The following is a 23,206-nucleotide window of genomic DNA, read 5'->3' on the forward strand; positions in this document are numbered from 1 at the left end:
GACCTGACGAACAAAAGGACTTTGTCCGCCCCCACCAAACCTTGTTCCCGCTCTGGGAGCCGAGCAAGCCGTCGCTCGAACTCTCGGAACGCCTTCGTCGCGCCTCGGTGGGTCTTTGCCGACGCTACCCACTGGTCGAAGTCGCGCCGTCCCCGGCTCTTCCGCCGTCCTCCGTATGCCTTCAGGAGCGCCTCTTCGAAGGCCTCCCACGAACTATGAGCCTCACAGAGCTCCTTTACTTCCGCATGCATCCGGACAGCTACGACCCGGTAGAAGAACTCCAACCTCAACGCCTCGTCTACGCCACGCTCCTGCATTTCCGCGTTGTAGGCTTCCAAGTAAGATGGGACTTTGTCCCCGTTGAAACGGCCGACTCTTTCGACCACTCACTCAACTGCCTGTTGTGCTGCTTCTCGCCTCATCACCACTCGCGCCGACTCCAACACCACTTCGGCCACCATCTCCGCAAGGTCGTCGTCTTCCGACTCCATCCTCCCTTGCCGCCTTTCACGTCGGGTTCACCAAATATGTCGCGTTGTTACGCGCGTGCGAGGAGAAAGGCGGGACCACGGGGGTCTTGGACTAGAGAGCGATGGAGCGTAGGAAGTCGTGCTTCACTGTTTCCGGGGCATCCCAGAAACACACCGGAAGCAACCGAAGGGAGAGAGAGAGAGAGAGCTTAACACCGACTCACACACACACACACACACACACACACACACACACACACACACACACACAACCACACACTTGTACACACAGCTCAACCCGACTCGCGCCTTATGTACAGAAAACGCAAGAGAGGGTAAGCACCCGACGCCAACAGCGACGCGAATATACATAGACAAACGTAAACGTATATGTATGTATATATATGAAGAATACATTCCCGGCTTCGAGCCGGACCAAGATAGCTTACAACAGTCGTCTGCTATCAAGCCGCCGTCGGGGAGCTCTCGGGCTCGTCGCGCCGAGCGGGGTCTTGCACAGGAGATGAGCTGCAGCAAACCCTAAGCGAACACAAAGGAGAAGAAGAAGAAGAAGCTAACTCTAAAACCTAACGGTATACCCTCTATGCAAAATGGGCAACCCTTTCACAAAGGGCGTTCCCTTCCTTTTATAGAACAAGCAAAGGGATGCGTTACAATGTGGGACAAATCCCGACTTACATGGGATTGTCTGTCCCGACTTAACTACTCTTCGGCGCCATAAAGGCGCCCTCGATATTCACACTAAATGTACATGGGTGCATACACACGCTGCACCCCGCCGAGGTAGCCAATGTTTTCCGGTTTCCGCCTCTGGCCGAAATTCTTCACGACAACGTAACGTTGGCCGAGCTGCTGGTGTCCGCTCGGTCTGTGTGTGGAAGTTGTTGCTGTTGATTCCCAGTCTCGTTTGGTGGTGGGTTGTTTCGAGGTGCGTTGGAGTTGCGCTAGTCATTTTGAGGAGCGTCCCGTCGGCGGTTGTCGTTATGTCTTTTATTGTTGCGTGAGTTGCGGTTGCCGTTTCGCCGATCAATGCGTGAGTTCCGTCGGTCATACCGGTCATCGCGATCGTCATCATATCGAGCATAATCATCGTGCTGGTCATCGCGATAGTGATCACGACGGTCATCACGTCGGTAGTCGTCGTCTCGGCGCCGTCGATCCGGGGATCGCGGTCGGTCGTTATCCTTGTCTTGGTAGGCATATCGCTCGTCCTGCCGAGAGTATGTATTTCGTGGCTCGATCTGGCGAACCAGTGCCGCCGTTGTGCGGTTCAGCATATTATATTCGCACTGCTTGAAAGTGTGAGCTTGAGACTGACCGATCGGACACTGTGGTCGGTAAGGATGTCATCGAGAAGGCCGCGCCACGCCGGGTCCGATCGAGGGCGAGAACCCGCGCTATGACTTGTTCAATAGTATGGTTGGCGAAATTTGTAAGTGCGAGAGTTGTTCGGAGAGGCTCTCGTAAACTGGACAGGAAAGTGTTCGGTATATGTTGTGCCGAGACATCATCGGCCACTTGTCTGTAGAGATCCTGGAACCGGTTTAGTGCGGTTCTTGGCATATAGAGAAGAATTGCCGGAGCAGTTCCCGTTTAGGCACCTCGCGATGAAAAAGTTCAAGGAACTTTGTGCGCACGATTTGGAAAGTGGTGGCCACTCCTATTTCGAGGCGAGAGTACCATCGTGCGGCCGGTCCATCGAGGGAGAGTGTGAACTCGGCAATCATTGAGGCATCGATTTCGGCCGGCGTGAGGCGGTGCGTGGAGTGGTTGGCCTGCCACGTGGATATGAAGTCACGGATGTGTGACTCTGCATTTGGTCCGTCGGTGTATCGTGGGTATGGGTACGGCATGATGTCGTACTCTGGGTCTTCTGGTAGCATCGGGAAAGGGTTTAGTTCCGGTTGATTGACCTCCGGAGGGCTCGACGGGGGTTGTGGTGGGGAATCAACTCTCGATTGAGTGTCCGGTGGCGAGGATTGCCCTGGGGAAGCCTCCGATTGCTCGGGAAAGGATTGGTCAATGACCGCCGAGTCGAAAGTTCCTTCGACTGGCTCAGGGCGTCGGGCAGGTGGCCGAGACCTCGTGGTGCGAGAGGGCGTTGTAACGACGGCTGGTGGTTAGCTTCAACGAAGTTCGTTGTGCACTCACAGCTGTATCCGGGCGTGCCAAATTGTGTTACCCGTTCCTTTGGGTGAACACCTTCGATAGACCTGCGGCTATCGGTATTCAAGGGCATGGTACGTGAAGGCTCGTAATAGAGAACACCGGGTCATTTGAAACAGGTAATATGTCACATTATGAGAACATTACGTCGAAAAAGGGCACAAAAGCACGCAGTTTTCAAAAAGACACGACGCATGCGTAAAGCTTTTCAGAAAAGGTGGCAAAATATATTGAATTTCAACATGACTACCACTTTGAGTCATAAGTAAAATGCCTCCAAAAATACATCACCAAAATTACAAAATAATGTACAACATGTCTACCAGTTACAATTATACATATTCGTGAGTTTACATCCAAAACAAATTTACAAAGTTTCCGATCATGTAGTAAAACAATCCCCAGCTTGAACCAAACCAATATATTAAGACATGTCTGATGGACTAGAAGAGCCTTCTGACGTCTCATCCTCATCATCAGTGGCAATCAAAGCATTATCCTCATCCAATTCCAACCCAACATCTTTGTGGTTATGAGAATTGCTTCTGGTTATTCTCTGTATTTCGTTTGACACCATGTTTGGGATTTTCTCCTTTATTATCTTGATAGTTGCTTGTCTTAGATGACCTGATTTTGTCAATGAGAAGTCATATACTAGTATGTCAACACGGTCTAGTGCGAGAGTAGCCATGCTCGGTATATTCTTTCTTCTTCTCTTTCTGCTTGAACATCCGACATCCTTAACCATCTCTAAAGAATACTTTCCTGTAAATACATCAGTTGAATTTGTCTGATACCAATGGATTACTATTGACTTTGTCTGACTACTTTCTTCATCCCTTACTAATTCAATAATTTTTGCAATCCAAAATGGATGGCCCAAGGTATCGTCCCCTGCTAATGTTGCAACCAACATTCCCACTTGTAGTTCTTGCAAATTACCTTGCCATCTTGCCTCAACAGTACGTGACTTTCTTGGTCCCACATAAATATCTCTTTGCAGTGGCCGAACTAAATCATGAAGCTCCATATTATTCGATTGTTGGTGATGAGTCTGCGATATTGTTGATGTCATCCCAATGTTCCATGTGAATGGGATATGGATTGGCCATAAACCGACGATGTAATTATCTAAAATGGTGCGTTGATGGGTGAAGAAAATCTCCCACCATTCAACATCCTCATCACCGGCATACTTCTTAGTCCGATCAATATTATTTTGTTTCTCTGCTAGACATCTCAACCAATATGCCCTTTATTCATCAATAGTACTATTTGGTGCTACATTTTTACGATCATCATATGGCATTTGTTGTGCACCATGTAGAGGTTCATCTGGGATATGAAGAAGGAGCCTACAACCTTCTTGGGGCTCCCATTGTGCACTAGATGAGTATTGTTTCGCAAACAACACCGTCATCTTCAGGTGGGCCGATCTTTGTTTTATGAGGAAGACATGGTTGAAACTTATATTATTAAGAGGTGCAAGCACCCTACCTTTAGTCCCGTCACTATCCATGCAGAAACGTTTAAAGTCGTATACTTCTTCCAAGTGTTGTACTTCAGGCTTTGGTGTATATGCTTCACTAATAAATTTGGATAGCGTGGGAAGTGTGAAAGCATTACAGCGAGCAAGTTTCTTTGAGAACCTACTGAACATTTGATCTATGTGATCATGGGTATGACCAACCAACAAGAAGTTAACCTTTATCTTTTTAAATATGCCCCTCTCTACTAGCATGCTTAGATAGCCGAAGACAGTTGAGTTCTTATTCTCTCTTGCTGTGTTGTCTAGTTGCACATATAGAACTGGCGGGAGTATACCTGACCATGATTGCAATACCCTGTGCATGACAGTGACAGTAAGATTAGGGTCGTTGTGGATATTGGGATATGTTAAGAACACTTGTGGTCTTATAGTTTGACAGTATGTCAAACAACCCACTAGATGCATTTGCACGAGACACTCATCTCCAATATCCTTGGGGAGTCTTTGAAAATGCGGCAAACAAGTTTTCTTTTGATCCATGCCGTCAATAATCATGCACATATACTTTTCGGGAGATTGAAATGCTTTTTGTCGGTGATGCATAGCCTTAGTACGTTCCAATGCCTGACTTTCACGATGTTCTTTTAACAGGTTCTTGTAATTCTTGATCTCTACATCTGATTTTCCACCCTTGGCCATACTTTTTAAACTCGCACATATTGAGCAGACTCCCATTCGCACCTTTCGTGGGATAACCACGTTATTAAATTGTAACCTCCATAGTCGATTAAAATGCCTGTACTGTATGTAAGGCTCAACATCGGAAGACATGTCGTCCTTGTACGATTGGTAAACTTCCCTTCGAGTAAAGTTATCTGACAAATGAAGTCTTCCTATCGTTGGCATAACTTCGCACTGTTTTGAAAAATATACCTCCATCCACCTAATTGCCTGTTGCCCAATTTGACCCTTACATCCAGAACCATTTTGATCGAACTGTACCCAGGAGCCCTTCACAAGTCGCTCTTGAACTCGTTGCAGCCGCATATTTCCAATGCTATGAGTGATTTTAAAAGCTGCTCGACAACACTTGGTATATAGTCCAAGGAAATACTCAACTTGCGTTGAATTAGGCCCTGCTTTGTGATCCAATTTAAGTTGCATATGCGCAATAAGAAATGTATCTTGCTCTTCCCCATTAAGCGACAAGTATTTTTGTCGTGTTTCACGTAACCTTGACTTTCCATAAGTTGATAGACAGAGATTCACACAACACGATTTGTTCAAGTTGCATAGAAGTTGACGATCAGAACATAAGAAATTAAATCTCTTTTCACTAACTTGTCGAGGAACTCTTTAAATGCTAGAGGTTTAGTAATGCTATTGTTATCTATCGACGAAGAATCGTCCGCTTGTAGGCTTGCATGAAGAGGGCCATCAACAGGATCAATTGAAAACAGAGAATTCGAAGTACTAGGAGCCACACTTTTCTGTTTAAGCCGCGAATGTTTTTTGTGGTCGTACTCTTCTATTGAGAAATACGAGTTATCTGTCAATGAAAAGGGGGCAATAGAAAAAAGAGATGTTCTACTTGTAGAAGAAGACATTTGAGGGAGTCTAACTGTATTCTAAAACCTTCTTTCATGAAAATTAAGGAATGCTAAAGCCTAACTATATAACTACCCGAACACTTAGATTAACTATATTATTTTCCGAAATTTTCCTAAAAAGAAAATAATTAAAAATTATTTTTTATTTTAAAAAGAATGCTAAAGTCTTCTATATAAGGAGGTTAGAAATTTCATTTTCATTATCACGTGAAAGAATCCATCGAGCTCAGAGCACAGGCCAATTTTCGAGCACTTAGAAGCACATCTTGGACAACACTACCTCCGGCACGAACCATGAACAAGGGAAAGAAAATCGTCAGGTTAGTAATATTCATTACATTTTTTAAGATTCCTAAAGATTCCTTAAAGATTCCTTTCCTCAACACATAGAAATTTTATTTTATTTTGTACAACGAACTTGGAAAGCAATTCTGAAAGCCAGGACCTTCAGGAATTTGGTTGAAGGCAGGACCTTTCAACCGAAATCCGATGCAGTGGATCGGATTTCGGTTGAAAGTCCTGCCTTCAACCAAAATCCGATGCACTGCACCGGATTTTGGTTGAAAAATATGATGTTTTTGCGATAAAAAACTATTGCATGGGACCATAAAATTGACGTAATTTATATGATAATTTGCGTGATTTAGATGAAATTGTACGTTGTTTCTATGTTTTCACCAACGTTTTTAATTTCAGTGAGCCCAAACAAAAATTTCCTTCATTTAGATTGAAGATTCGATCTCCAACAAAACGAGATTCTGGCTCCTTCATGAAGGACACGAGTAAAAAGAATTTATTTGACTCAACGGGGGAAGGAGGATCCAAGTCATCTGTGGCTACTACCAAAATCAACAAAGGTAGTACGCAAGAGGAGAAAACGGTTGACGTGAAATATAAGGATTACCCCGAACTTGAATGGTGTCTCTCTTATGTCGAGGAGGATGGGGTGTTGTTATTGATAACGGCAAAATCGGACGGGGAAGGGAAACTTCAGCTTGGAAAAACATTTAATTACGGGCATGTAACCAAGCTAGAGTACGAAGACATTGATTCTACATGTATTTTAATCGACGTCTCGAGCTCAGTTGGCGACAGGCGATTGCGACTTGATGAGGGAAACCTAATACCCGAATCTTGCAATCCCAAGGCTTTGCGTAAAGACCTGCAAACGAAAAATAACTTGTTGGTAGCTCTTCGGCCGTACGTGACAGGAGAGATGATGACCGGTGAAGCAGAAACTCCACCGAAAAAGTCTAGGAAGACAAATCCTGTTCAAAAGAAATATACTAAACGACCACGACCTGAAGAAGAAGAAGAAGAAATATTAGAGTTCGTGGAAGAAGAAGATGACCAACAAGTCGACGTCGTGGCTCCAGGCGGACAACTATCTTCTGGTGTCCTGACGTCAGAACAAAATAAAATAAGAGAAAATATTGTGAAGACTAAACTTGTGCGCAGGGGCCAGCTATTTCATTTGCCCATTACTTCTATCCAAAGGCCCCCCATTGACCCCGTGACTGGAAGACGTCCCTTGGAAATTAGGGAGCCGCACTCCGTCCATGTCCAAAACCTGAAAAGCAAAATGAAAATCAATCCTCACGCTACTGTGGTGCCATTTTTGGTAATGGTTGATCAAGAACAATGCCCAACAGTAGCAGATTTCAAGTATAGCTCTGTAGACGATTACACATACTATGTAATCGGAGGATCACATTCGGCCGAAGCTCGACGACAGCTTGTCAAAGAATATCCTCTCACGCCGTTCTTCAAATACGCCGAATGTAAGGTATATGCAGGACTAACTCACGAGGAGGCGAAGCTGCTTGCATGGGACCATAACAATGACAACGATTATAGGCAAAAGATGTCATGTATAGAGAGGATAAGATTTTTTCATCATGAATACCTCGATGCCTTGAATCGTTTTGGTCCAAGATTGTGGCCTGGATTGCGACGCCAGTGTTTATTGGAAGTAGGGATTGCAGTGGATGAGAGTACGAAATCCGAAGGTCTCCGAAAATATGATTCTTGGTTTCAACTAGCTTTTCGGACCGGAGAGGTGTGGGATCTCCAAGACAAAATATTCTCTATGTGGGAGCGGAAAGAAGTCAAGGGGCAAAGATAAAAAAAGGGAAGAATTGATCCACAAGTTGAGATGAAATCAAAGACCAAGGGAAAAAGCGACTTGGTAATCGAGGAGTTACCAGAGGACATGAAACTTTTACCTTGGAGATCATTACAAGGTATCAAAGATGATAGATTGTTAATATCCGTGCTATCTCGAGTGGTCGCCAAGGAATTTAGTTTGGACGAGATGGTAACAGACTTGCAAAAGTAAGTGTTTATAGTATACCTTTTCATGAAAGTCTTCAATTATTTTGAATATCTTATTTCTAATTTCATATTGATTGTGCAGTCACAAGGTATACATGAAGATTCAGGAGTTGATGATGCAAAAACTGAGTTTACCGACATGGGAAGAAGTTGAACAAGCCTGCCTGATAACTTCTTCCTACAAGGCATTGGAGGAATATTTTATTGTATTTAGAGAATGGGTATGTGTCTTTTGAATGTTGATATGTTAGAAAGTAATGTTCCCTGCTAACAACAATGACACTTGCAGAAACCATCAAAATCGAAAAAGAACAACGACAATAATGACGGTATTCCAGCGGCCTTCATCACGCACTTAGAACGTGCGAAATATGAGAAGAGAATGACCAAAGGGAAGGAAATGGAACTGCCCGAGGATTCGGAGACTGTAAAGAGTTTTTTGCATAGGTCCGATCCTTTCAAACAGCTTCATTATAGTGTTTTCAATGGCGAAGTATCCCAGATGCTCGAACTGTTACCGAGAAGACACTACACTTTGCTGATAGCTGACATACCATATGGTTTCCGTATTGCGGGATCAACATATGATGATGTGCCTTTCAAGTACCCTCAGATTGAGAAAATGGTAAAGGATTTCGCAGAACTGACATTGGCCCCCTTGTGGAGGATAGTCATATTTCATAGCATGGGGCAATCACTGTCAGTCACAACAGCTTTGAAGTCCCGTTGTCATGCCACTGAACACATGCATTGGTGCGTTATAGTTCGCTTTTACTCATTATAGTACTTCTTATTATATGTACACATTTACACCTCTAATACTTGATTTTCTTTCTCTATAGGATCAAAACAAATATTACACGTAGCCCTGGCGATCGAATGGTTAGTGCGGTCGAACATTTTTGTGTGGGCTACTATGATTCAATTACAAAGAAGAAGGCTAGAGCACATGTTAATGAGCGTAACGTGGTTAACTACATCATGTGCCCAGCCGTAACCAAAAAATTAAGACATGTGTCAGGGGATAAAAGTATGGTGAACCCTTATCAAAAACCTCAAAGATTGATCAACCGCCTCATAGAGCTCTTCTCGAATCCAGATGATTGGGTCCTAGACTTGTTCTCTGGCACAGGTATAATATATATATTTAATTTCAATCTTGTCTATCAAGTTTAAGACGATACTTCTTATATATACTTGTTTGTGTTCATGCGACCATTAGGTACAACGACAACTTGTGCATTGAAGATGTTTAGAAACTGTGTTGCATTGGAGAAGGACCCTGCTCAAGTTAACTTCATCAAAATGAGGATCACAGGAATCTGGGACTGTCCAGATCAGGATCAAGAAGTCGGAGCAAAACACATCAACGAGACAAAGATGTTCCAGATGACTTCACGAGAACCAATGGAACCAATTAATGAAGAAGCAGGGGAGCTGGTGGACCTGGAAGATGTAGCACAGTTTGACCATACATCAGATTCGGGAGAGCTTGGAGATGACACGAATGAAAACAGTCTAGAACAATCAGCGCCAGAGGAGCCTGCTCTGCCTGATTTGCTTATAGATTGATGTAGATGGCGTAATGTAAAAATTGAGGATTTTGAGGCATAATGTTCACCATCACTTCATATTATATTTGTATATGAGAACATCTGTAATTGTTTATCGTTTAATTAAATTCACATGTTCATAATTTCCCTTTTTACTCATTATTGGAACCGTTGTTTGTATTTACATATAATTGGTCACCATGCTCTTCTTTAGTTTGAGATATTAACATGATATTGTAATTTCTCATTTCCGTTAGCATGACTGTATATGAAAAGGCGAATGTTTTTGATAATAAGAGGTTTTTAGTTACCTACGGTTCAAGTCTACTGGTTCCACATAGTATAAATGAATGTCGTACGTAATTGTTACTCTTACCAATTACATTGTCATGAACTATATGACATTATACAATGAAACTATCGATATACCCGTCCAACAAGTGGGGTACTACTTTATTCCTAAACCCAAAACCACATATTTATAATTACGGTTTATGTAGTTTTACTCTACAATTTGAATATGGATACCAATTTTAGAACTTTATATTGAACCAAGTCTTCAATTGTGCTCCATGATATGCAAATTGACACGAATGTGGACACATATACAATTTAGTAATTGCTAGGTTTTTTTTGTTCTATATTTAACCATCAAGTCGCAAAAGGGGTACGCATGCATCATATATTTTCGATATCAGGCTAAAATAGGGTACTTTTCTACATCTGGCCAACTATGCCAAAAGAGAATACGATATATTACCTGTTTCAAATGACCCGGTGTTAGAGGCGTCGTGAGGGAGAAAATGATCAGAGATAAAACACTAGCGAGATCTTGATAGGCGTGGGCGGCGCTGAAATCATAAGTATGAACCAAAGCACAGACACATGGAGCAAAATGGGCACAAATCCGATATATTACTGCGACAGAAAAAGGATTACAAAACACGGCCTACGGCCGGTGACCTTACAGGATTATCTAGTTACGATGGACTAAGCTAGTGCTTCCGCCTATATTTTCTGCCCCCGCTCTGAGGTACTGGACCTCGTTTAAATACGTTTCCCCTAATACATAGCCGAGCCGTCGGTGGCCCGTGATACTCGGACTCGGCGCTCGTTGGCGTTCTTTCCTACTCGGTTACACTACCGCCGTTTGCTAATTTCCTAATTCTATATTTCTGTCCTCTGGACAACAATTCAAAGTGGACACCGGAGTGGAACGGTAAAGACCGGAGGGGGCCGGACAGGAAGGGAACGATGACAATCGCAGCAAGTGAAGAAGAGTTGATGCTCATCACCGAGGAGAGTGAGCTAAACCTTGCCGGCGACGAGGTGACCTGGGTGGTCGATTCTGGAGCGTCATTCCACCTTACCCCAGACCGGAAATGCTTCTCATCCTACTCAGTCGGTGATCACGCCTGTGTCCGGATGGGGAATGAAGGTACATGCCGAATTGTTGGCATAGGAGACGTGTGGTTGACAACACCAACCGAATGCAAGCTGCTGCTGAAGGATGTCCGACATGTTCGGGAGGTTCGTCTGAACCTGATATCAACCGGTCGGCTAGATGATGAAGGCTACACGGGTAGCATCCGGAACGGTGTTATGAAGTTCAGTAAAGGGAGCCTGATTGTGGCTCGGGCCCGGAAGGTAAACACGCTGTACCTGATGAATGCCCGGTTATGCCCGGAAGAAGTGAACATGGCTTCCGACACTGCCGGTGAGCTGTGGCACAAGAGGCTGTGTCACATGAGCGAGAAGGGGATGAAGAGGCTTGCAGACGACAACCTCATTCCAGTGAAGAACGTGCACTTGGAGAAGTGCACTGATTGTCTGGCCGGTAAACAAAACCGGACCTCCTTCCGATCGAGGCCACCGATGAGACGTAATGAACCATTGGACTTGGTGCATATTGATGTATGTCAAGTGGACACAAAGTCACATGCCGGATCGCAGTACTTCATAGATGACCACAGCCGGAAGCTGTGGGCCACACCGTTGAAGACGAAGGATCAGGTGCTATCCATCTTCAAAGAGCTCCACGCGAGAGTGGAAAGAGAAATCGGCCGGAAGTTGAAGGCGGTTCGAGCAGATAACGGAGGTGAATACCAGGGGCAATTCGAGGAGTACTGTCGCTCGAAGGGAACCTGGCTCGAATTTACCGTGCCGAAGACGTCCGAACTAAACGGGTTGGCCGAGAGGATGAACCAAACCATAATGGAGAGGGTCCGGAGTATGCTAGCGCATGCAAAATTACCCAAGACATTTTGGGTTGAGGCGTTGTCGACAACAACGTATGTGATAAATAGACCACCCTCAGTGCCCTTGGATGGAGACACACCGCAGAAGGTGTGGACCGGTAAGAAAGTGTCCTACCGGCATCTGAAGGTGTTCGGGTGTCTCGTGTACGTGCATGTTGCTAAGGACCGGAGAGGAAATTTGGATCCAAAGACCCGGCCATGCATATTCCTCGGATACGACGATGATGAGTTCAGTTACCGAGTGTGGGATCCGGTTGACAAGAAGGCTTTCCGGAGTCAAGATATTATCTTCATGGAGGACAAGACTCTTGCCGACTGGGAGTCGGAGAAGAAGATAATGAACTCCGATGAGATTCGGACACACCCGGCAAAGAGCCGGTTGACACTCGAGGAACCAACCGGTTACGGTGAGGATACCGAACCAGCAGAAGAAGAAGTAGAGGAAGCTGAAATCGGAACCGGCCAAGACCCCGAATCGGATTTGGATGAAGAAAAAATAGTGGAGCCGGTTGCCGAAGGCCAAAGACGGAGATATCCTCTCAGAGAGAGAAGGCCCCCCCGGAGATTTCCGGATGTAGAGCATGTGCTGCTGACCGATGAGGGAGAGCCGGAAAGCTTCGAAGAAGCGAAGGATGACACCCACAGCCGCAAATGGTTAAGTGCCATGCAGAATGAGATGGATTCCCTGCATGAGAACCATACGTACGAATTGGTGGAGTTGCCGAAAGAAAAGCGGGCACTCCGAAATAAGTGGGTGTACAAGTTGAAACCGGGAGATGCCGGCAACCCCCCGAGATACAAAGCCAGGATTGTGGTGAAGGGGTTCCAGCAGAAGAAGGGCGTGGACTTCGATGAGATATTTGCCCCGGTAGTAAAGATGACCTCCATCCGACGGTGCTGAGTATAGCGGCAAGCATGGACCTCGAGGTAGAGCAGCTAGACGTGAAGACGACATTCCTTCACGGTGACCTCGAAGAAGAGATCTACATGCAGCAACCAGAAGGATTCATGGGGAAAGGGAAGGAGCACCTGGTTTTCCGGTTAAAGAAGAGCCTGTACGGACTGAAGTAGGCTCCCCGACAGTGGTACCGGAAATTCAACTCCTTTATGACGGATCAAGGGTACCACAAGACATAGGCCGATCACTGCGTGTTTGTGAAGAAGTTCGAAGGAGGTGACTTCCTGATACTCCTTCTGTACGTGGATGACATGTTGATCGTCGAACGGGACCAAGCCAAAATATGGATGTTGAAGAAGGCTCTCAACCGAACTTTTGCAATGAAGGACTTCGGTCCGGCAAGATAGATACTGGGGATGCACATCATCTGGGACCGGTCAAAGAAGCAATTGTGGTTGTCACAGGAGAAATACATGAAAAAGGTGCTTCAACAGTTCAACATGTTAGAAGCAAAACCGATCGGATCGACACTCCCGGCAAACTGCAGACTATCCGGTAAGCAAAGCCCGAAGACCAAAGTAGAGAAGGCTGATATGATGAAGGTTCCATATGCCTCTGCTGTCGGGAGTTTGATGTACGCAATGGTGTGTACTCGGCCAGATATTGGATATGCAGTCGGAGTGGTGAGCCGGTATATGAGCAATCCCGACAAGGAGCACTGGAACGCGGTCAAATGGATACTCCAGTACTTGAAGGGCACTTCGAATATGTGTCTCTGGTAAACCTCAACTTGACGGTTTTACCGATTCGGACATGTCAGCTGATGTGGATACCAGCCGGTCTACATCCAGGTATGTAATGACATATGCAGGGGGAGCTGTTTCGTGGCAGTCGAGGCTGCAGAAGACGGTTGCATTGTCAACCACGGAGGCGGAGTACATGGCGGCTGTGGAAGCCGGCAAGGAAATATTATGGATGAAGGACTTCATCAGAGAGCTCAGTATCCAGCAAGATGAATACCGGCTCTATTGCGACAGTCAAAGTGCCATCCACCTTGCTAAGAACGCAACGTACCATTCTAGGACGAAGCACATCCAGCGTAGGTATCACTGGATTCGGGAGTGAGTAGAAGATCGAGAGTTCGCGCTGACGAAGATCCACACGGCTGAGAACGGGTCAGATATGCTGACCAAAGTACTGATACCTGACAAGCTGGATGAATGTCAGAAGCGGATTGGACTAGTACGACATCCCATGCCGGAGTGAAGGGGGAGTTTGTTAGGAAACAGGTCCCTCCGGATGGGAAGTGAGAAGAGCAGTGTTGATGAGCAACTCGGCCGAGGCCGAATCCGGATGTGGAGTACCCGGCAACGGAAGACCCGGTGAGAACCGGATGTGGAGTACCCGACAAAAGCCAGATGATGCAGGCCCGGTGAGGAGTGCTCACCGTATGAAGGGACATATTCGTAAATATGTTTCTGAGAGTCCATTGGGGCTATATTTGTGAATAGCCGAAAAGTCATATTGGTATAAATATGACTTAGGGCAAACTTAGTGTAGTGGGTCATTCTTGTTGGTGCAAGATTTGAGTGCAACCATGTACACAGAGAGAGAGTGAGAGACGAAGAGGACCGTGTCTCTGTTGTAACCGCCGCCTGTGGCGAAGACAATGAACAAGAGTTCGTTGCCTCTATGTTCATCTATTGTATATTGTAACATAGTGATAGTTTGCAGTCTGTGGACTGCCGTGGTTTTTCCCGTGTTTGGGTTTTCCACGTAAACATCCAGTGTACTCTTCTCTTTACTGTGTCGTGCGTACATTACCCGTTTTTTGTGTTTGATCTTAGACTCGGTTGTGGCCGAGCGTTGTTTTTGGGAGCGTGTAGTCCTTTCAATATCCTTGATCAGTCATGAAGGAGTTGAACTTCCGGTACCATTGCTGGGGAGATTGCTTCTGTCCGGATAAGCTCTCCTTCAACAAGCATACTAGGTGCTCCTTCCCTTTCTTGACGCATCCTTCCGGTTGTTGCATGTAGATCTCCTCTTCGAGGTCACCATGTAGGAACGCCGTCTTGACGTCTAGTTGCTCTACCTCGAGGTCCATGCTTTCCGCTATGCTTAACATAGTCTGGATGGATGTCATCTTCACTACCGGAGCAAAGATCTCATCGAAATCCACTCCTTTCTTCTGCTGGAAGCCCTTCACCACGATTCGAGCCTTATACCTTGGTGGATTTCCGGAGTCCCCCGGATTCAACTTGTACACCCACTTGTTTTGGAGCGCTCTCTTTCCCTTCGGCAGCTTCGTCAGTTCAAATGTGTAGTTCTCATGCAAGGAGCCCATCTCATCCTGCATGACACTTATCCACTTGCGGCTATGAGTGTGCTTCTTTGCTTCTTCGAAGCTCTCCGGCTCCCCCTCGTCAGTCAACAACACATGCTCTGCATCCAAAAATCTCAGGGGTGGTGGGGTGGGGGGGGGGTGGGCTTCGCTCTCGTAGAGGGTACCTTCTTCCTTGGTTCTCATCCACCGGTTTCTCCATTTGCACTTCATCCGAATCCGATTTGGGGTCTTGTCTGGTTCCGGTGTCCAAATATTCGTCGATCAATTCGGTCTCTTGTCTGACTTTTTCTGGTTCTTCGAGTGTTATGTGGCTTCCAGTCGGATGGGTCCCGTCGGTCGATTTGGACTCTGCTATCTTCTTCTTCAACTCCTAGTCGGTAATACTCTTGTCTTCCATGAAGACTATGTCTCGATTCCGGAACACCTTATTGTTGACCAAGTTCCACACTCGGTATGCAAACTCATCATTGCCGTATCCAAGGAATATGCATGGCCTGGACTTCGGATCTAACTTTGCTCTCTTGTCTTTTGCAACATGCACGTAAGCGAGACAACCAAACACCTTCACATGCTAGTAAGACATGTCTTTACCGGTCCATCTTTTCTGCGGTGAGTCTCCTTCCAAAGGCGTTGAGGGTGATCTGTTTATCACATAGGTCGATGCCATCAGCGGCTCAGCCCAAAATGTCTTGGGTAACTTTGCATGTGCTAGCATGCTCCGGACTCTCTCCATTATGGTCTGGTTTATCCTTTCGACCAATCCATTTAGCTCCAACGTCTTCGGCATGGTGAATTCGAGCCGGATTCCCCTCGACCAGTAGTACTCCTCGAACTGCCCCCGGTATTCTCCTTCGTTGTCTACTCAAACCACCTTCAGCTTCCGTTCGGTTTCCCTTTCCACCCTCGCATGGAGCTCCTTGAAGATGGAGAACACTTGATCCTTTGTTTTCAACGGTGATAGCCACAACTTCCGCCTGTGGTCATCTATGAATGTCACAAAGTACTCTAATCTAGCATGTGATTTCGTGTCCACTTGTCATACATCGGTATGCACAAGTTCTAGTGGGGCCTTCCATCTCATCAATGGTCTTGACGGGAAAAAGGTTTGGTTTTGCTTGTCGGCCAAGCAGTCGGTGCACTTCTCAAGATGCACGTCTTTCACCTTTAGAATGAGGTTGGTTATCTTCGGCAAGTCTTCTCATCCCTTTTTGGCTCATGTGACAGATCTGGCAGATTTGGGCATGCATCAGGTACAAAGTGTTGATCTTCCGGGCTCGAGCTACGATCAGGTTCCCTTTGCAAAACTTCATGATTATTCTGTTCCGGATGTTACGCATATAACCTTCATCATCTAGCCGACTGGTTGATATAAGGTTCAACCGAACCTCCAAAACGTGTCAGACATCCTTCAACAACAACTTGCACCTTGTTGACGTTGTCAGCCACACGTCTCCTTTGCGGAAAATTCGGCATGTACCTTCATTTCCCATTCGGACAGAACCGTGATCTCCGGCTCTATACGATGAGAAGCACTTCCGGTCAGGAGTAAGATGGAACGACACTTTGGAGTCGACCACCCAGGTTGTTTCTTCACTAACAAGATGCAGCTCACTCTCTTCAGTGATTAGCAACAGTTCTTCTTCACTTGTCGCGATCGCCGACGTTCCTTTCCGACCCTAACTCCTCCAGTGCAGACCCTTCTTCGAGTCGACACTATCGGTTCCTTTCTCCTTCCGGAAGTGTCGGGAATTCTTTTGGAAGTGCCCAGGTTTTCTGCAATAAAAGCAAGTGGGCCTCCCCCTTGACTTTGACCTTGTCCTTGATTTGTCCCAATTTTTGGGACTCCGATTCCAGCCTCTTTCCCAGTTATGGTCATCTTCCATGACCAAGGCCTTCGGATCGGTTCTAGACTCCCAGTCTTTCCGGTGAGCATCTTCATCCAGCAAGCTTGATTTTACCCTTGCCAGAGACAATTGTTTCCCTTTCAACCCAACGTTGCCCAAGGTGACAACTAGCGTCTCCTAACTATCCGGGAGGGAACCGAGCAGGAGCAACACAAGTACCTCGTCGGCTAGAGGTACTTCCAGGGAGGTTGTTTGATTTATGAGCCCCCAAAATGCATTCATGTGCTCCGCCATGCTGGACCCGTCTTGGTACCGGAGTCTCACTAACTTCCGGAATACTGAAACCCGATTTACGACGTTTTTACTCTCTAACATGGTGCCAATTTTCTCCCAGAGCACATGAGTCTTGCTTTCTTCATTGAAGTTGTTGTACAAGCTTATGTCAATGAAGCACCTTAGAATGTACGCCGTCGTCTTCATGTGCATCACCTCCCACATCGTGGCATCAATCTTGTCCGAATTGTACCGACAACCAAAGATCTTTGACCACGAGCATGTCCCTCATCTTCGACTTCCATACTGGGTAGTTGGAGCAGGTGAGCTTGAACATGCTTCCGAATGACTCTTCCATTTTCTCCAAGGTTTAGAACCTATTCTCTGATACCAGTTTGTGTGGAGTAGTGCTCGGCCACAATCGAGTCTTAAACACTCAATAGAAGAAAGCGGGAAATAGCAATGAGATTAATGTACTTACATAGTAATAACACTAGATGTTAGCGTGGAAAACCCTAATAGGGAAAAACCACAGGAGCCCACAAACTCTAACTATCACTATAAGAAGACGATACCAAGTGAGACTGGGAGGCAACGACCTCGAGCTCTATGACTTCGCCAACCGACGGCTACAACAGAAAACCTTTCTGTGTGTGTGTGTGTGTGTGTGTCTCTCTCTCTCTCTCTTTACAACAGTAATAATAACAACTATGATGACCACCACATAAGTGGTTGCCCTAAGTCATATTTATACTTATATGATTTTAGGACTATTTACAAATATGGCCATGATAGGTCCTCTAGAAACATATTTATAGATATGTCCCTGGATTTGGTTCACGCCGGATTCATCGGATATCTTCTGGATATGTCTGATCTGGATCCTTCCTTCGGCTCGTCCGATCCACCTCCTCCGGTTCTCATCTTGATCGCATCCTGAGGAACCAAATTCCCAACAGCAGGAACTATGCAAGAATGAGACATGGGATCTCGTTCCCCACTCACCTCATAAGAAGGCAATTGGATGTAGATGGATATCAAGATGAAGGATAATTCCAATGGCTCTGTCAACCGCTACAAAGCTCAACTCATAGCGAAAGGATACGCATAGACACATGGAGTTGACTATGAAGAGACCTTTGCCCTGGTGGTAGCAAAAGGGTGGTACCTCCATCAGATGGACGTCAATAACGCCTTTCTTTAAGGCGCATTAGAAGAGGAGGTGTACATGGTTCAACCATCCGGCTTCGAATTGAGCACACATCCAATAGTTGTGTGCCGACTAAAGAAGCCACTCTACGGTGTTAAGCAAGCACCACGGGCTTGGCATTACAAGATCACTCAGTATCTTCATCGAATCGGCTTCAGAATGTCAAAATCCGACAATTCTCTCTATGTAAGAAGCGATTATGAAATTCCGATTGTCATCATCCTATACGTGGATGATCTAGTGACTAGAGGTGAGCTTCTAGTCAACATCAACAAGGTCAAGTTCCTCCTCTCCAACAAATTCGGGATGACAGACATGAAAGACCTCCATTACTTCCTTGGCATCGAGGTAATTCGGACTCCAACAGGCATTATGATCTCCCAATGGCACTACATCCTCAACTTATTATACAAGTTCAGGATGACTGACTGTAAATATGTGGGAACCCCTCTCGATCGAAACCTAAAGCTAGCTGCCGACTACGGCAGAGAAGAGTGCGAGCCGACTCAGTATCGACAACTAATCATGAGCCTCATCTATCTCATGATTAATCGACCTGACCTTAACTACTCGGTCGGTCTCCTTAGCCAATTTATGCAAAAACCACATGACATTCACTTCGATTGTGCTAAGTGAGTATTACGAGACGTGAGCGGCACAATGGATTGTGACATTCTCTACAAGACGACAATACCAATTCGACTTGAAGGGTACCTAGATGCCGACTGGGCTGGCTACACTGACGATCGACCTCAGGATTTTTCTTCTCTCTCAGAAGTGGAACCATGTCCTGGAGTTGTAAGAAGCAAACAATTGTCGCACTTTTGAGCATAGAGGCTGAATACAGGGGCGCAACTGTGGCTGCATGTGAAGCCATTTGACTGAAGAGAATCTTGAAGGATCTGGACGTTCCCATCAAGGATCTGATTCCCCTTTATTGCGACAACATGAGTAGTATTCCTCTAGCTCAGATCAGAAGCATATCGAAGTGCACTATCACTTCATCCAAGAGCGCGTTCAGGCTAGAGATGTCGACCTTCAACACATCAACACGAATCTTCAAACAACCGACATCTTCACCAAAGCCCTAAGAGCTGACAAGCTTCGGCAATTCATGTTAGACCTTGGACTAACAATTCCTGACTTGCCAAGTTTGAGGGGGAGTACAAACCGGACACTGTCCGAACCCGATACCAGTTGAAGCGGACATCAACTGAAAGAAGCCGACTAAAGTTGAGCTTGAGGGGACGTGTTGCGAATCAAGTTCAACCTAGTCTAGTGTGTGAACACACCTTTGAGAATCTATTGAGCACTCAAAGGTCAAAGGTCACCACTCCTTTTTACATATTAACTATTTGTGATAGAATCATATTGTCAAGAGTAGTACTAGAGACTGAGAGGATTAGTACTAGAGATAGAGTAAAAGAGAGAGAGAGAAACACCGGGTCATTTGAAATAGGTAATATGTCGCATTTTAAGAAGTGTACGTCCAAAATATGAATAAAATATGTGGGTGAAAGCATGCGAGTGGAAACAATTAGCTATGTCCTTGACATAGCTAATTAGCTATGCAAAAAGCTACCATTGATAAATAGTCATTTTAGTAAAAAGCCATCATTAATAAATTAAGTATGCAAAAAACTACCATTGAAAATACTAGAGTGTTTTAATTACATATGTAAATGAGTGCCATAAATGTGCAACATAAATTGATGTGTGCACCATAAATGTGTACCATAAATTATATATCGAATTCCTAGGTCCATTATGCATGATCCTTTGCCACATCACGTAGGCCATCTCTAGTTGAGTACTGTGGGTTAGTTGCTACCACTGTTGCTAAACCCTATCGAGTCCACCTGCCACCACTCTACACTAAGGGGCCGCTACCGTGCGTTCCAAGCATCATCAAAGAGCTGCTCAATCTGACGGGGTTCTCTTCTCTGTGACACTCTACACTCAGGGGCCACTACTGTGCATTCCAAGCATCATCAAAGAGTTGTTCAATCTGACGGGGTTCTCTTCTCTATGCCACTCTACACTGAGGGGCCGCTACTGTGCATTCCAAGCATCATCAAAGAGTTGTTCAATCTGACAGGGTTCTCTTCTCTGTGCCACTCTACACTCAGGGGCCGCTACCGTGCGTTCCAAGCATAATCAAAGAGCTGTTCAATCTGACGAGGTTCTCTTCTCTGTGCCACTCTACACTCAGGGGCCGCTACCGTGCGTTCCAAGCATCATCAAAGAGCTGTTCAATCTGACGGGGTTCTCTTCTCTTTGCCACTCTACACTCAGGGGCCGCTACTGTGCGTTCCAAGCATCATCAAAGAGCTGTTCAATCTGACGGGGTTCTCTTCTCTATGCCAGTCTACACTCAAGGGCTGCTACTGTGCGTTCCAAGCATCATTGGTAACTGTTCAATCTGACGAGGTTCTCTTCTCTGTGCCACTCTACTCTCAGGTGCCTTCTATGTGCGTTCCAAGCATCATCGGTAATTGTTCAATCTGACGTGGTTCTCTCCTCCATTGCCATCATTCTATACTTAGTTGCCACTACTGTCTAGTCCCGGATTGCTTCCACATTTCGATTTGACGGAGTTCACTCATCCAACGGCAACATTCTACACTCAGTTGTCGCCATTGGTCGGTCTTGGATCGCCTCCTCAACTGTTCAATCCAAAGGAGTGAACTCCTCTACTGTTCGGTCTTGGATTGCAATAACTTTTCTGTCTATTGATTATTTTGTGTATTGTTGTGTCTAATCTTGTGTATTGTGGAATATTTTTGTGTATTGTTGTTGCCAATAGCCATCTTAAATACTTGTTTTTTTTCCTGGAAATTTAGGGGTTTAACATGTCCAGCCAAATGGAAGGGGAAGAAGGGTGTTTAGAATTACCCCTCAATGATCATAAGGATAGGGATGATGCTATCAAGACACAACAAGCCATACGAAACTATTGGGCAGAAAAAAAAAGGAAACATCATCAATTGTTGAAAGATATGAAAGCCACACTCAGTAAAGGTAAGGATAGTTTGGCTGAGAATGTAAGTAATGCGACTACCATCATAGAGAGAAAGGTTGTAGACTATTTCAATGTTCAAACCAAGCACATCAGCAATGAAGAAAAGAAGGTAGTACTTTATGGAATATGTAATGATCCATCGATAAAGGACTTAGTTGATTGTGATGGTCTTAATGCAAACATATCATCTATTTTAGTAAATAATCTTCGTAATAGTTTCGTATCCATGAGCAGGTCAGAAGATGATCTTGTCTTAAAAAGGTCTAGTCTAATGATGTTACTTAATAGTGATGTTGACGATATAAACATCAGTGAGCTATCTAAGGTAATTGGTGTTAGTAGAAAAACAATGTACAATACAATGAACCGTATAATTTCCTCGGGTGAAGGAACTAGTCTACTAAAGCTAACTACAAGATGTAAGCCAATGACACCCATAACATTTGAAATCAAGGATGTAATCACAATGTTTTGGACTAATGAGAGTAGGGTTTCACCCAATAAAAAGGATTTATGCAGGAAACGTGTTGGAAGAAATCAATACGAGGAGCATCCCATTCATCTTCTTGATGTACCTTAGGTATTTACATTTATCTCAACATTTGTTTTGACTCTACACGGAAAGTTAATTAGCTCAGTTAGCAGAAAAGCTAATTAGCTTATCAGTTACATTTACCTCAGTTAGCTACTAGGATAGCTACTACATAGGTAACTGGCTACTCTCAATAGCTACTACCATGATAGCTAATTAGCTATTCCCAATAGCTAATTTAGGTACTACCAGATAATTAGTTGTACTGGTAGCTAGTTAGCCATTTAGTTATTACCAGCTAATTTGCTACCATGATAGCTAATTAGTTAGGACAGCTAATTAGCCACCATTATAGCTAATTAGCTACCATGATAGCTAATAAGCTACTAGACCAGCTAATTAGCCACCATGATAGCTAATTAGTTACTAGGATAACTAATTAGCCACCATGATAGCTAATTAGCTACTAGACCCACTAATTAGCTACCATGATAGCTAATTAGCTACTAGACCAACTAATTAGCTACCATGATAGCTAATTAGTTACTAGGAAAGCTAATTAGCTACTAGACCAGCTAATTAGCTACCATGATAGCTAATTAGCTACTAGAATAGCTAATTAGCTACTAGGATAGTTAGCTAGTTACGAGAATAACTAATTCCCCTTTATTACGCAGGTCGATTTATTTATTAGGTTCAAACGAATGCATCCAACTATCAAAGTTCAACTACGAACATTCGAGTCTCTTAAGCCACACTTTGTGAGACGCTTAAAGAATCGATACACATGTTCTTGCATTTACAATGTATAGATGGGTTTTCTGAAGGACTTTGTTAATCTACTACGTCACCATAGCGCATCCCTAACTAATACAGTTTGCACATGTGGGTGCCCAATCTGTCGATCAAGCCCGCAAGAGGAGTATAAATCATCTGAGCACGTTATCTCTTCCATGAGTTATTTATTAGATTCAATATTGTGTCTGAGAGAAACTGACGCTATCTTCCATATTCATAAATGTGTCATGGGTTTATGTCAAGATTGTGGCCCTACTAGATTTAGGTGGTGTCCAAATGAATTGAGTAGTGAAATATTGATCTTTGTGAAGTTCTTTGAGTCAGTGAACACCAATTTCGAAGGAAAGGTGTGTAAAAGAAAGGATCTAGTTCGGAAGATGCTTA

This window comes from Azolla caroliniana, unplaced genomic scaffold (assembly GCF_043228905.1).
Source record: "Azolla caroliniana isolate FFs.n. ecotype wild unplaced genomic scaffold, voAzoCaro1.0.p SCAF_21, whole genome shotgun sequence".
Taxonomy (NCBI): Eukaryota; Viridiplantae; Streptophyta; class Polypodiopsida; order Salviniales; family Salviniaceae; genus Azolla; species Azolla caroliniana.